Here is a 12,857-nt window from a genome sequence, read left to right as displayed (position 1 = left end):
TGCCATTTCCAGCACTTATTAGCCCTCCTTAGAAGAACAACGCTTGGAATGATGCTTGACTATGGGTGGCCCAGGGGCCAGTATTCATGAAGCTGGTTAGTAAGGTTTAACTGTAAAGTGAAGCCCCTCAATGTTTGCTCTCCAGATGGCACGTGAATGGTCCCCTGAGCAGGAGTCTGTCTGCAGTCACATCGCTCGGTCAGCCAGGCAGCAGCTAAGATGCAGATCCATCCGTAACAAGTCCCAGTGACATTTTCCCAAAGCAAAATAAACTACAGTCACTTTTGCGTTAAAAAAAAAAAGCTGGTAATTCTAACTGTAGAGGCCATGCTGTCATGATACTGGAATACCGGTGCTGAAGAGACCCACATTTCTTAGCTGGGAATAGCATAGACAGCATCTTGGTGGTTGAAGGAAATAGAGAATGACACAACAAGGTGCTGGAGGACTTGGGAGAAGAGTTCACTCTATTATCTTCTGAAAAAAGTTCTCTTGCTTTAAAAAATAGATCCAGGGACAAAATGTTTCAGTGTCCCCTTGGTCACTAACAGTTTAATCTCTCTAAGGAAGAAATGCTTGTTTCCTCTTTTGAATGGGCTTATGAAAAGAAAATCCATTATTCAAAACTCATTTTGATTACTGTTTACTCTTTTTTTTAAATTCTTGACTTCCCCAGAGGTTTCAGTTATGTGGAGAATGGAAGAACTATCCTTAGAGCTTCAGGAATGGTAACTTTTAAAATAATACGAGCTATTTTGAAGCTTAGTATCCTTTGAACTAATATAATGTTTTGTTTGTTTTGTAACTAGAAACAAAACTGCCTCGTTGCGATTCTCCTCCCATGGTCCTTTTGGAATAGAAGTCATGCAGAACTTGTAAAATTGTTGTAAATAAAGACAATTTTGCTGGAGAAAAATCCTATGTGGGAAAAGTATTTTTAAAAAAATCCTTCATTAGAAAGACTCATAGCACAGGCCAGGTTGGAAGAGCCCTTGAAAGGTCATCCAGTCCAACTTTTCATGGGAAAGGGAGCCTAGATGAGAATCCGTTTAATTTACCAACTATTAAAGCACCTCACTGGAACATCTTAAAAATTCCCCTGAAGAATAAGAGGACTATGTCTAACGTAACTAGAAAAAGTTGCTGAAGGAACAGTTGGGTTTTCTCCCCAGCTGGCAATCCTCATTTTTACTCTCTTTGAGTTGAAGATCCCGACACAGTTTGCAAGCCTAACACTTCACATACTGCACACAGGCCTTGCAGGAGGCACGGTCCAATTCCTCACTTCTTAACGCCTTGGGGGGGGAAATGCAGTTTGCAAGCAGGAGACTGTGTAAAGACAACGGGATTGACTTGTCCTGCAGCCCCTGATGCCCGAATGCTGAGCTGGCATTAGAAATTCAGGAGCATTGTAACCTGCCAATGAACTGGGCTTATCTCTAGGCACATGCCTGAAATCCTACTTTATCTTCATTGTTTTATGGCCTAAAGGGAACGTAAATATGTTTCTAAGACTGCACCCCGTAGGGAAGACTCATTCCCTATGGTGAACAGCTACTGCCCAGCCAGCTTTCCTGTGTCACCTGTGGTTTTAAAGACCTCTGTTGTCATCAGTTGGACCTTCAATCTTCTCTTTCCCACCTGAAGAGTCTGAGCCTGTGCACTCATTCCTCATATTGATGAACTGTGCTGTTATTCCTCATACAGAGGAAAAAGCCTATTATACAGGTGCTACATTATTAAAGATGCTTAGGTCACTTAACTCCTACTGAAAAGAAACCCTGGGCCATAAAATCCCTAACTCTCATAGAAAGACAGTGAAACATTAGCTCCCGGGTGCATAAATCCTTTCTGAATACGGGTATGAGGCTCCTAAATTAATTAGCTACTTTAGGTTTTCTTTCTGAGGAGTGTTTTCAGGCTTGGAGCCCTGCAGTATAGCACAGCATGAGTGGCAGGGTCAGAAAACTACTGGCAGGAACCTATTGCGCCATGGTCTGTTTAGTTTTGTTACTTTACATTTAAACCACTAACTAGAAGAGGAAGCATCTGCTTTTCAAGGTCTCCCAAACGCGTCGAGAAAAGCTGTAAGAAAAATCTGCACTGAATTCTCACCTGCGAATGCATTTTCCATCTCAAATTCTCATCTTGCTGCTTAGAGACATGTCAAAGACACACAAATATTTACCGATGAATATCATTTTTTCAGCCCTGGGGAAATGGTGCTATTTGTATTTATACTGAGACCATCACTTTACACGAGCTAAATGTCACTGTACATGCATTGTTTTTCAAGTCAATATTTGTTTCTTGCTGCTATTCTGCATCAGGAGACTGATGTCGATGGGGTTTATTTAATCTCCACATGACTTCCTTCTGTACACAACTGCTCTGCAATTCATAAAGGCCCCAAATGAACAAATTTGACAGACTAAAACTTAATAGTGTATTAAGGACCTTGAAGCTTGATCCGAGACCCTTTGAAATCAACGGAAATTTTTCCACTGTGAGCAAAAGATTTCAGACTAAGCCTTAGTGAATATATGCCCAATTTCTCGCTGATAAAATAAAGCAGATGACTCGTACAATGGCTCTAGACTTGCTTTGAAAGGAAAATTTTGTATGACTGAACAAATAGTTTTATTGTAGCAGAAGGTGCTGCGGGTCCTTATGCATGTTGAAAAAATGTCTCATGTTGGTGAAAAGCACTGGGCTGGTGGCATGAGACTGCTGCTGGGGACTGCGAGCGTGGGAGTTCCATCTGGCCAGTGTGCTTGCTGCAAGCACAGGAGAAATGAATTACTGACAGCCCACGTGGTGTACAACACCCTAAAGGTCAAGGACAGACTCCTGTTTAGTATGAGAAAACAATTCTTGCACAAGTCCTGGGTGCAAATCGCCCTGATGAAGAGACATTCAGGTATTAGACTGGCTGAGCTCTGACCTCCACGGTGGCCTGATGCACCCTCAGTGTGCCACGTGGGAAGAGGGTCCAAGGATGCTTCAGTACATTTAAGGTAGCGTGAGTTTGTATTTGAACTGGACTCGTGCTACCATTGCAGTCTTAAGGCGAATGCTCGTGGGGCTTGGGCCCCGTGCCGTGATTTGAACAAAAATCCCAAGCTAAACCCTGTCAATAGCTCCCAAAAAATCACATGAAAAAGAGAATTACTGCTTTTATTTCTGGAACTTTGCTGTTGGTAGTGGAAGCCATGGGAACCAATAGATCAATGCCAGACACTCGCAGAGCTGACAGCACATATAGACAATTTTTTGGTTGCCCATATAATATGGCCACTGTTGTGATACTGCAGTTACATTCTTTGTGGCCTTAGCAATAACTAGTTCTAGCTGTAGCTTTCATATGAAGGCATATTTTTTCTCTGAGACCCTTACTGTACCTACAGCCAAGCTAAACTGTTTATTTTTGTCCACTGCCTGGGATAACTAAACCATGTCTCTGCTCTTGCAGTCTTTTAGTTGCGCCTAAGCTCACATAACTGTCACTGTAACTACATGTCTGGAGCAATTACCATGTAAATACAAGATAAGCAAAATATATCATTATGAAAACAATTGAATATCAAGCATTTCAGACATGTCATTATATGAATTAGTGGTAATTAGCCTTCAAAACCCATAAGCACAATATAATTAACCCACAAATGCAACATAAATATAAAGTAATTACAAAAGTTCATCCACTATAAAGATTGAGCTGCCTTTTAACAGGTGTAATAAAATATGATGAATCAAACTCTGCTGGAAGTAATGTATATTAGGATAGCAGGAGTTGGTGTGTATGTTGGAGAAAGAGAAAGGACAGTATTTGGCTCTAATTCTCAGCAGAATGCCACTGGAAGTCATTTGTTTTTCAGCTATATACTATATACACCGTATTTCTATTTTCCCTTTTTGTAGTAAATTGGTTATACTGAATACAGAAGACTGTGGTTCACGCTAATAACATCCTATGATGACTAGCACATCATATCCTTTTATTAACCAGAAAAATGCTTTTGTCCTGCCCTTGGTTGGGTTTTGTTGCAGCAGCTAATACTCATAACAAATAAGAGATATTAATATCGTGCTGACAAGGGAAGGGTCACAAAAAACCCACCTCAAAATCAACCAGAATCCCCCCCACTGCTCCCCCCAGGTGCCTGTCTCAGTGGTAGAAGACTGATTTTAAAGGCATGATACATTTCACACCTACTGTGTGCATTTCAAATACATTTTTTCTCAGTAAGAACAATATTAATTTCTGGAATAAACCAGAGTACTCTAATCATCAGCACAAGCAAATCCTTGATTTACTCTGCCTCAGAAAATGAAGGAGACAATGAGGGGGTAGAAGATGGAGAGTGTCTGTCTCTTTCGCTTTACCAGACATCTACTTCAGGAAGCTTGGCTAGATACAGACCTGGGTAGAACTTACTGTGGGATCAGAGGTGAATATAACAAAGCAAATGTTTTAAAATTCATCAGTTCTATAAAATTCAAACAGCATATATTCTCTAATTCATACAGCGACTAAAAATGTGCACGTGTTTATGTATGTGTGTGTGCATACATAATCACCATGAAATTGTATAACCAGTATGCTATTCCTTAAATACACATTGAAAGTCTCAGGATTTTTGATCTCTAATCATGAACGCCACAATTGTGCTGACACACCTGCCCCTGAGATGACAAAAGGAAAGGAGCCCACATTGCGTGACCCCTGTTTGCCCCCACAAGGGTTGAACAATGCTTATGCGGCGTTTGAGGCTTCCTCATCCCACGTGGGAAGACTTGCTATCTCCCTTTCCAGATCCCATCAGCTTTGCAGCTGATACCCAGCCCAGCACCGCTTGCAGTGAGAGATGATGGGCAGTATCCACCCAGACAACACTACTGATCCTTTTTGGACAGGCTGCTGGGCCTGACACCCCTCCTGCTCCGTTAAAGTTGGACATTGCTCACTAGGCAACACTTCTTCTCTATCTCCAAAGCAAGCGCATACCGACCTGAGTGACATTAACCGGACAGAAAGTTAGTTTCTGAATGGGATGGTCCTGAAAACCTGCCAGACCGAGTAAATTTTTCTCTGTCAAAATTTGTGCAAGGTAAATATTCCTTGTTCACATAGTGGAGTCTCTGGGACATTATACCAATGTAACAGAGCAGAACTTGGGGTAAGAAAAGGAGCTGCTGTGATTCTGTGTCACTGCTACACAAGTTTATGTCTGGACTGACATGGTACCACTCATGATGAGGAATTTAGAATTCAGAAATCAATAGATCCAAAGGAATAGTTTAGGAAATAAACAGAAATATCTGTCTCCAAGCAGAAATCCTCTTTGATGACAGTTTTAAGTAGAGGTATAGAAGAACTGGATCCCCAGAATGTATGTGTGAGTTCATTTCCTAAATTAATAATCAGACAGGTAGTGCAAGGTGAGAGAAACCTTTGCAGAAAATATAGGGCCTGGTAGCTAAAAGGTGATTTTCCCTCATACCTGTTTACCCGCCTCTGCCACCTTTATAAGTGCATGGTCTGCATTTGGTCTCTTCAGACAAAGAGAGGGCTTGAGATGGCTCGGGCCAGGCATGCTTTCTGGTAGCCGGTGAAGAACACAGCAGGCTGTCTGTCAGTCTGGGCATCAGCATCTTCAGACTAGGGTAACAGAGGAGTCTTGCAGCGTCTGGCACTCCAATAGCATTTCCTAGGATGTCCAAACCACCACTAAGTTCTGTACGCAGGTTTGGGAGGCGGTAGAGAAAAATGTCTTCTAGTGCCTAGCAAGGAGCAGAAGTGCTTCTCAACACTCACAGCATCACTGAGGTGAATGACTGCTCTGAGGATCCTGACTGAGCGTAAAACAGTGCCAATGTTTCTTTTTATAGATGGACAAGCTGAGGGGCAGAGAGGCAAAGTGTCTTCTCCAGTCACACAAAGAGGTCCTGGAAGAGCTGGGGTTGAAGGCCACGTTTTCTTCATCCATTGCTCCACCTGCTCTTCACAATCATGTACACCCAGGAAGTCTGGCCAGTGAGAGCTATAGCATCAAGTATGCAATGTACAATTTTGATCTGAATATTAAAGCCACGGGACTCAAGATGGAGCAAGCTTTATTGATGGGCACATAGAATAGTTCCTACCATTACTATTTGGTGGGAATCCTCCTACCAATCTTTAGCAAGCTCTGTTTTAAGCTGCTAGTCTAAACTTGCTGCATAGGCTCCTTCTATAGTCAAAGACAAGACGGAGATATCCCTGGAGGGCAATTTATCCTTCCTGCCTTAAACCCCTTTTCAGGATTAGCTGAGCCACCTGCTTGAGATGCCTATCCTTCTCTATTGCTTGCAGGTACATAGATGAGCATTTCAAACAGGACTCTCTTAACTTTAAGATGGCAAATGTGTGTTGAGATGAATTCCAGCTTCTTGGTGTGCCCAGAGGAGGTTTGGTCTGCCTGACAAATGGTTGGTGAATACGACACTATGGTAAAGCATGAGCATCCCACTTCAGTCATGTGGAGTGACACACCACTGAAACCATAGCAAGCCAACACTTGCAGAGATTCATACTCCCTTTGTGTTCAGCTCAGTATCTTTACAGTCAGCCTCATTTCTTCTTAACCTCTTGGACCTTGCTATTGCACCTCTTGAAATGAATGGGGTGTTTAGACTTGCTCTCCCACCAGACACCCTGAATAGAAATGACTTGAAGAATCCTGAAATGAGGTGTCTGTATCCGCACATGCTTAGCCCTCTTGGACTGCCCTACGGCAGAGACCTCCAAGAACATACGCGGAAAAATCCAATGTGAGCAGGCAATACATTGCTCATAACTACAAAGCACTTTGAGCTGAATGATCTCTTTTATTTCAGCTTGACTTGTTTCTTCCTCTGCTGCTCTAGGAAGGATAGAGCCCAGCAGTTCGAAGTTGCTGCCTTCAGTCGCTTCTGAGCTGGGCAAGTGCTTGCACCATGCAAGAGAAATAAAACTTTTTCCTTGCTAGCAAAACTGAAGGAGCTGACATTCTTGCTCAGACTTGTAAAAAGTCACATGGAGGCTGAAGCATGGGAATTTTCAGCCCAGAGGGGAAATATGAGTAGCTGCAGAGGGTGAGAACTAAGAGACAGGAAATCAGACTTGTCCACAGCAATGCTCTTCTTAATCAGGTGTCGACTCTTGCCCTGTAAAGGCACCACCACTTTGGACAACACAGCACAGAAATGCTAGAGATTCACCCAGAAAGTGGAAAAATGAAACTATTTTTTCAGCCTATGCACCTGCCACATGCCAGAACCACCACCTCCATCACCAAATCCCAGTACTGAAGCACACAGTGAAGGATTTGTAATGGAAGCATCCAAGAGGGGACATCTTTTAGCATCGTTTTAGCATTGCTTTTCTTTTCCCTTCTTTTTTTTTACCACAAACATCACATGTCCATTTCTCTGCTCTGTGTAAAAGCGGACTCCATTTATGAAATACAGCCTTAAAATGCTGCTTGTGGGTACTGCTGTGCTGTGACATTACAAGCAAGAGCTCTATGAAACTTTGACTTACAAAAGAAAGCTTTTTGTTTTGTTTTAGAGCTATCACTTTTGCCAACTTTGTTACTGAAGACCAGTGGCACACAAGGAAACATGTCTATAGTTATGGAACACAAAACATCTTTCCTCTCTCAGTTCTCAGTAGAGATTAATTAAACTTTCAGATATCCTCAGACGTGTTGGTTTTATATATTCACACCCATTAACTGCCAGAGTGTTCTTAGTTCCTTACATGATGTATCATGGGGGTGCATTATTCTGACCACTACTACAAATGTGAAAAGTTAATTTGCAAAAATACCTAGTTTTCAGGGTGTGGTAGCTCCATAAACTCACTACCAATACTTAGCATGCTCCAAATTGGTATACCAATCATTGACAATCTGATCTTGACTCCAGATAGCAAATAAAGTCTTCATCCCTTTCCCAGCTTAAGCTCTCTAATATATCATTCTCAGTTTACACTTACATGCCATCCCTAACAGTACCAGCAGAAATCAAGACCCTACCATGTTCTGTACTGGCAACCAATAACCAAATCTGGAAGTGAGCAAATACACTTCCTATAGCAGCTAATGTTGAATCTTACTGCAGCAAAAATGCTCTTCTTCTTCTAGAGCATGGGACACTGTTGAGTTTTCTAGCTGCTGCCTTCACAGTCCTGTCAGCCCCAACGCTGTGCCCATGCTGCAATGCTCAACGCTGTGTTTCGCACTGCTGGGGTATGGCCAAAATCACAGCCTGCAAATGCAATGAGTGCAGGGAAGGTTGTCGTGACAGCTGTCCACTGCAGTGGGGGGCTAAATCCTTTGTCCAAAACCAAAGGCGACCCCCTTACAGGGGCTGCAAAATGCAGAGATGAGGCATCTACACTCAGTTTGTGGGTATTCCACTAATTGCTCTCCATTTACTGTTGCCATCCTTTCTTTCCACATGTCTGTGTTCACTCTGTCCCCTTTCATGGTTACGTCACAGAGTGGACAAATAGTTTTGAATTATGCCTGTCATCTAAGGCTAGCTACAGGACATGCTCTCATGACAATGATTGTAAGTCACAGCTTATGCAAAATAAGTATTTTAAAGTATTTCATATGTTAATTATGGTCATCAATTAATGTAAGTGAAAAAACAGCTACCAGAGGTTCAGCAGCATGCTTTGGATTGATTGAAAGGCATGAGTAGGATCTCTGCTTTCCAGCTGACTAGCTATGGGGCATGTCTTGGTGAGCAGAGTTCTCATTTACCCACTGTTGGGATATGATCCTTTTAACCTGGCCCATGTGAGAGCAGCCACCACGCAAGTAAATGTGCTACAGGATGCATTCCATACCACTGTACTGATCACTAGGCTGGGACACTGTAAAAGTTCTTTGGAAATACTTTATACGAGATTTTTTGTCTCTTTGATGGGCACCAGTAGTGCTAGACGTACAATACATTAATTATAATATCCCTAGCTATAGGTACTCCTATTTCCCTCATCTGTACCCTTAGACCAAAGTGTGCTCATGTCTAGCATTATTGCAACCCATCACCTTCTTATTGTGGAGCCAAGGTGGGACATCAGAGATGGTGGTGGACGCTCAGGGAGCTGCTTGGTGCTGTGCAGATGCAGGGAGGCTGTGCTGGGCTGAGAGCACACAGGCTACATCCAGGGTGGGAGAGATAGGGGCAGCTGAGGTAGTATTTGGGGCAGCAGTGCCGAGACATTTCTTCTGGTAACCCCCCTTCTACCTGCTCACACTCCAGACCTGTGAGAATCCCAGCTGGCCTTTGCAGGAGTGCTCTACCCCTGCTGGGGATCAGGGGGCCTGGGCTGGGAATTGCTATTTTATCAGAGGAAAGAGATTGTCTGAACAACCTGGGCAGAAATGGGAGAAACCAACATATTTTTTAAATGGCCTTGCTCAAATGGACCATCCCATCAGCACATCTGCCCCAGAGCTCAGGACACTCAGTCTGCCCTGTCACGCTGAGGACTCCCCCAGCGGGTCCAAGGTACAGCCACCTTCTGCCTGGAGCTTGTTCTGGCCCTGCACCACCCAAACACACTGAGGAAGGAGATGGGAGGTTTGGAGGCAGACTCCGATTGCTATGTAGTGGCTGTCCCCCGTTCTCCCTTGTCTCCAGCTGCAGCATCCTTGGTGGCACTGTGTAATGTCTCAGCTGCTCTCTTTCCCAACACACCTTGCAATCTCCTGAAAAAATCATTTCACGTGATCCTTCACACGGCATGACATGCTTGCAGGTGACTAACCTGTATTTTACACTTGGAGAAGGAGGTTGGACCAGGTCACCTCCGGAGGCCCAACCTACATGATGCATGACTCTATAAGAACAGCCACTGTTGCATACATTACAAGAAAATACATGAATGAACCAGTCATCTCAACCTATCCTAGTTTAAAAAGGAAATCCTTGTCTACCTAGGAAAGTTTTTTAATAAAAACTGAACAACTTTAAATTGATGAACAGCAGCATCAGTACCACACCTCATTTGGGCAGGCAGCTAACGTAACAGTGGCTTTTCTTAGATAAGCTTAAGGTAGGTCTGTTCCCTTCATCCCAACACCCCTGTTTTGCCACAGCCATGTGCCCCAAGCTGAGGTACGTGAGTCCATTTGACCAAAGGCTGGGAGGCATGGACTGGACCCTGTGATACCCCAGCCCCTGCGAGAAGCCAAGTCCCACCATCCCATGGGCTGGGGGGGACACCAGTGAGTCACTGCTCTCCCGCTAAGCACTATCACGGGGCACAGGCAGCACAGTAGGCTGCTGGGGTAGTGAATCATATCCCTCATAAACCACAAAACGTGACAGGAGGTGTGTCTGGAGAAATCCCTGGAGAGATGCACCAACCTGCCGTGCAGCCGAAGCACTCCCAAAGCTCGTGCCCCAGAAGGAGATGCAGCTGTGGGCTGCCAGAGGCTGGTGTTGCCCTCCTGCTTGTGCACTCTTTGCAGGAATGGCCAGGCCATGGGGTCCCACCTGGCTCTCCCCACGGTGGTGAGGGAGCTGCTTCACTTGGGACCATGCTGGAGGGCAAGAAGCAGCTGAATGCTCTGGAGGCATCACACCACTCTGTCGATGCAGAGGTGCTGGTGACACAGGGACTCCTCAGCTGGGCGAGAATCTCTCAGGGCACCGGAGGGTTGTAAAAGGGAGGCTGAAACAGTTTGGATGGCTGCAGGTTGCTGCAGCAAATTAAATATGATGAAACACAGTAGACAGTTTTATATGCTCTACTAACTGTATTAGACCTTCATATCAGAGTAATTTATTGCTGGATTCTACACAGCACAGATGAAAGGCCAAACCTCCTCCAGTTCAGGTCCTTTCCAGAGGCCTTGGCGTAGAAGATACATCCAATAAGAGTTAGCGGGAGCTGGAAATGTATTCTGGAGGCTGTCCTAGCAATGTTAGAGGAGCAGCTGGAGCCCTTACTCCTAGCTGTCTTTTGTCACGTTGGCACTGCTTGCACCCTTGGTAGGAAATACTAATCCAAAACAGTGTTGAGGTTTCATGGAGACTGTCCAGCAAGTCTTCCTCTTAATGACCATGTGAAAGGTACTCCATATTTCAAATCAGTTTGATTTGCTTCTCACCTAGCAATCTGCTGGAGCAGCGCTGGTTGTGGAGAAGATGATCTCCCGCATACTCACACTGGTGGAGTCGCTGCCTGCTTCATTCATTGCTGAACAGTGGCAAACACACCCCTGGGCTGCAGGAGGAAAATGAGGCAATTCAGAGGTTATTGGTATGTGTCCCACTGCAGCAGTTGCAAGCAGGAACGTTTGTGCTGCTCCTCACGCTCCTCTGCATCGGGGATGTGCAGGCACTCACCTTTGATGGATGATTACTCTTGGATGAGCTTGCTAATGGCTCCAGTTATGTCGCTCATGAAGCTGATCTTCGTGATTCCTGAAAAACCCCATTAACACTGCATTACAATCCTGATGGCTTTCATTCACTGAATTATTTAATTACTTAAATTTTTTAAACATATCAGAATACCTTCTAAGTCAAACGTGACCTCTTGGTCTTCTGTGACAGGGGCTGACCTTGAGCACGCTTCAGCGGGCTGTTGCAGCCTTGCTTTTCTCTTCACACACACTCTCCCTACAGCACGCAGCCTTGTACCTTCAGAAAAAGGTGTTATTGAGGAAAGCAGCATGCTAAGTGGTTTTCTTTTTTGTGATTTATCCAAGTGCCTGTTTGCTCCCACATGCTGTGAGTGGATAATAGCAGTTCTCAATCAAAGTTAAAATCACTAATGCTCTTGTCTGTGGAAAATTTAGTGCAGAAAAAAAAGGTTAATGAAGCTGCTATACTACCGATCTTACTATGGCTTGTCATATCTTCATCCCTGCATCCCTGTGCAGCATTATTATATTGACTGGTTATTCCAGTCCGTATCTCCACTGAAACCGATGTAAGACTACTGTATCTGATATTCTGCTACGATGGTGAAACCAGTGTAAAAAAAGCCATGTAAACAACAACAGAAAAACAACATTTTTTCAGACATGATGTACATCATCCAGTGACACTGACAATTCAACAGTACACTGACAGTGATTAGGACAGAGCATTACCCTGTCCTCCTCTTGAATATATGTTTACAGCAGTAAACTTTGCTTACGTATTTCCTCAGAGCTGGAAGCTGTTGAAATTATTTTGCACAGGATGTTGGAGTAGTCTGAAAAAAATTGAGCAACAACAGCAGCCACTCTTGCTTCAAGTTATTGACACTTCAGTGTCTGCCTGCAGTTCTGACATACATAGACAATATACCATTAGTTCTCTTTTTCTAATTGTGTTTACCCTAGGGTCTTTTGTGACTCATAAGTTATGACTGCTTTTTAGTTGTAGTCTGCTACAATTTTTTTGTCAGTCTAAAAGGGCAGAGAGCTGATTTCTTTCACTTATATATTCCCAGTCTTCTACTGAACACATTTAATTTATGGGAACAGTGGAACTAGAAAATGGGACAGCATTAGAGTTTCATATATTCATGTACAAGGAGATTTTTAGTTGGGATAGATGAACTCTGATGGATTACACAAGGTCAAATTATATGCCTCAAATTATATGTATCAAATTATATGATGCAGTGATGGAGTGGTTTGGCCAAGTCAGTGTAGGCTCCTTATCTGAAAAGGTCTTATATCAGGCATCTGAAACCACTCTCGGGTACTTAATCAAAAGCAGTCTGGTTTGCAGGGGTTGTCAGCATGCATAGGTCGCTGCCTAAATTACTCCATCTGTATGGTGAGAGTAACTAAAATGATTGCTTGTTAGGTAGT

General features: G+C 43.6%; 1 long non-coding RNA gene across 1 annotated transcript in view; it reads right to left on the bottom strand.

Moving 5' to 3' along the window:
* Positions 1–12,857, bottom strand: part of LOC143157933 (uncharacterized) — a 37,786-nt gene that overhangs the window by 8,763 nt on the left and 16,166 nt on the right. The window contains exons 2-4 of the long non-coding RNA XR_012994872.1: positions 11,566–11,691; positions 11,395–11,472; positions 10,411–11,272 (exon numbers count right to left, since the gene is read on the bottom strand). This is a non-coding gene — a long non-coding RNA (uncharacterized LOC143157933). The remainder of the gene's footprint in view (positions 1–10,410; positions 11,273–11,394; positions 11,473–11,565; positions 11,692–12,857) is intronic.

The sequence above is a fragment of the Aptenodytes patagonicus genome, chromosome 3 (assembly GCF_965638725.1).
Source record: "Aptenodytes patagonicus chromosome 3, bAptPat1.pri.cur, whole genome shotgun sequence".
Lineage (NCBI taxonomy): Eukaryota > Metazoa > Chordata > Aves > Sphenisciformes > Spheniscidae > Aptenodytes > Aptenodytes patagonicus.
Note: the sequence above shows the minus strand (reverse complement) of the source record. Positions and strands in the feature narration are given on the sequence as shown.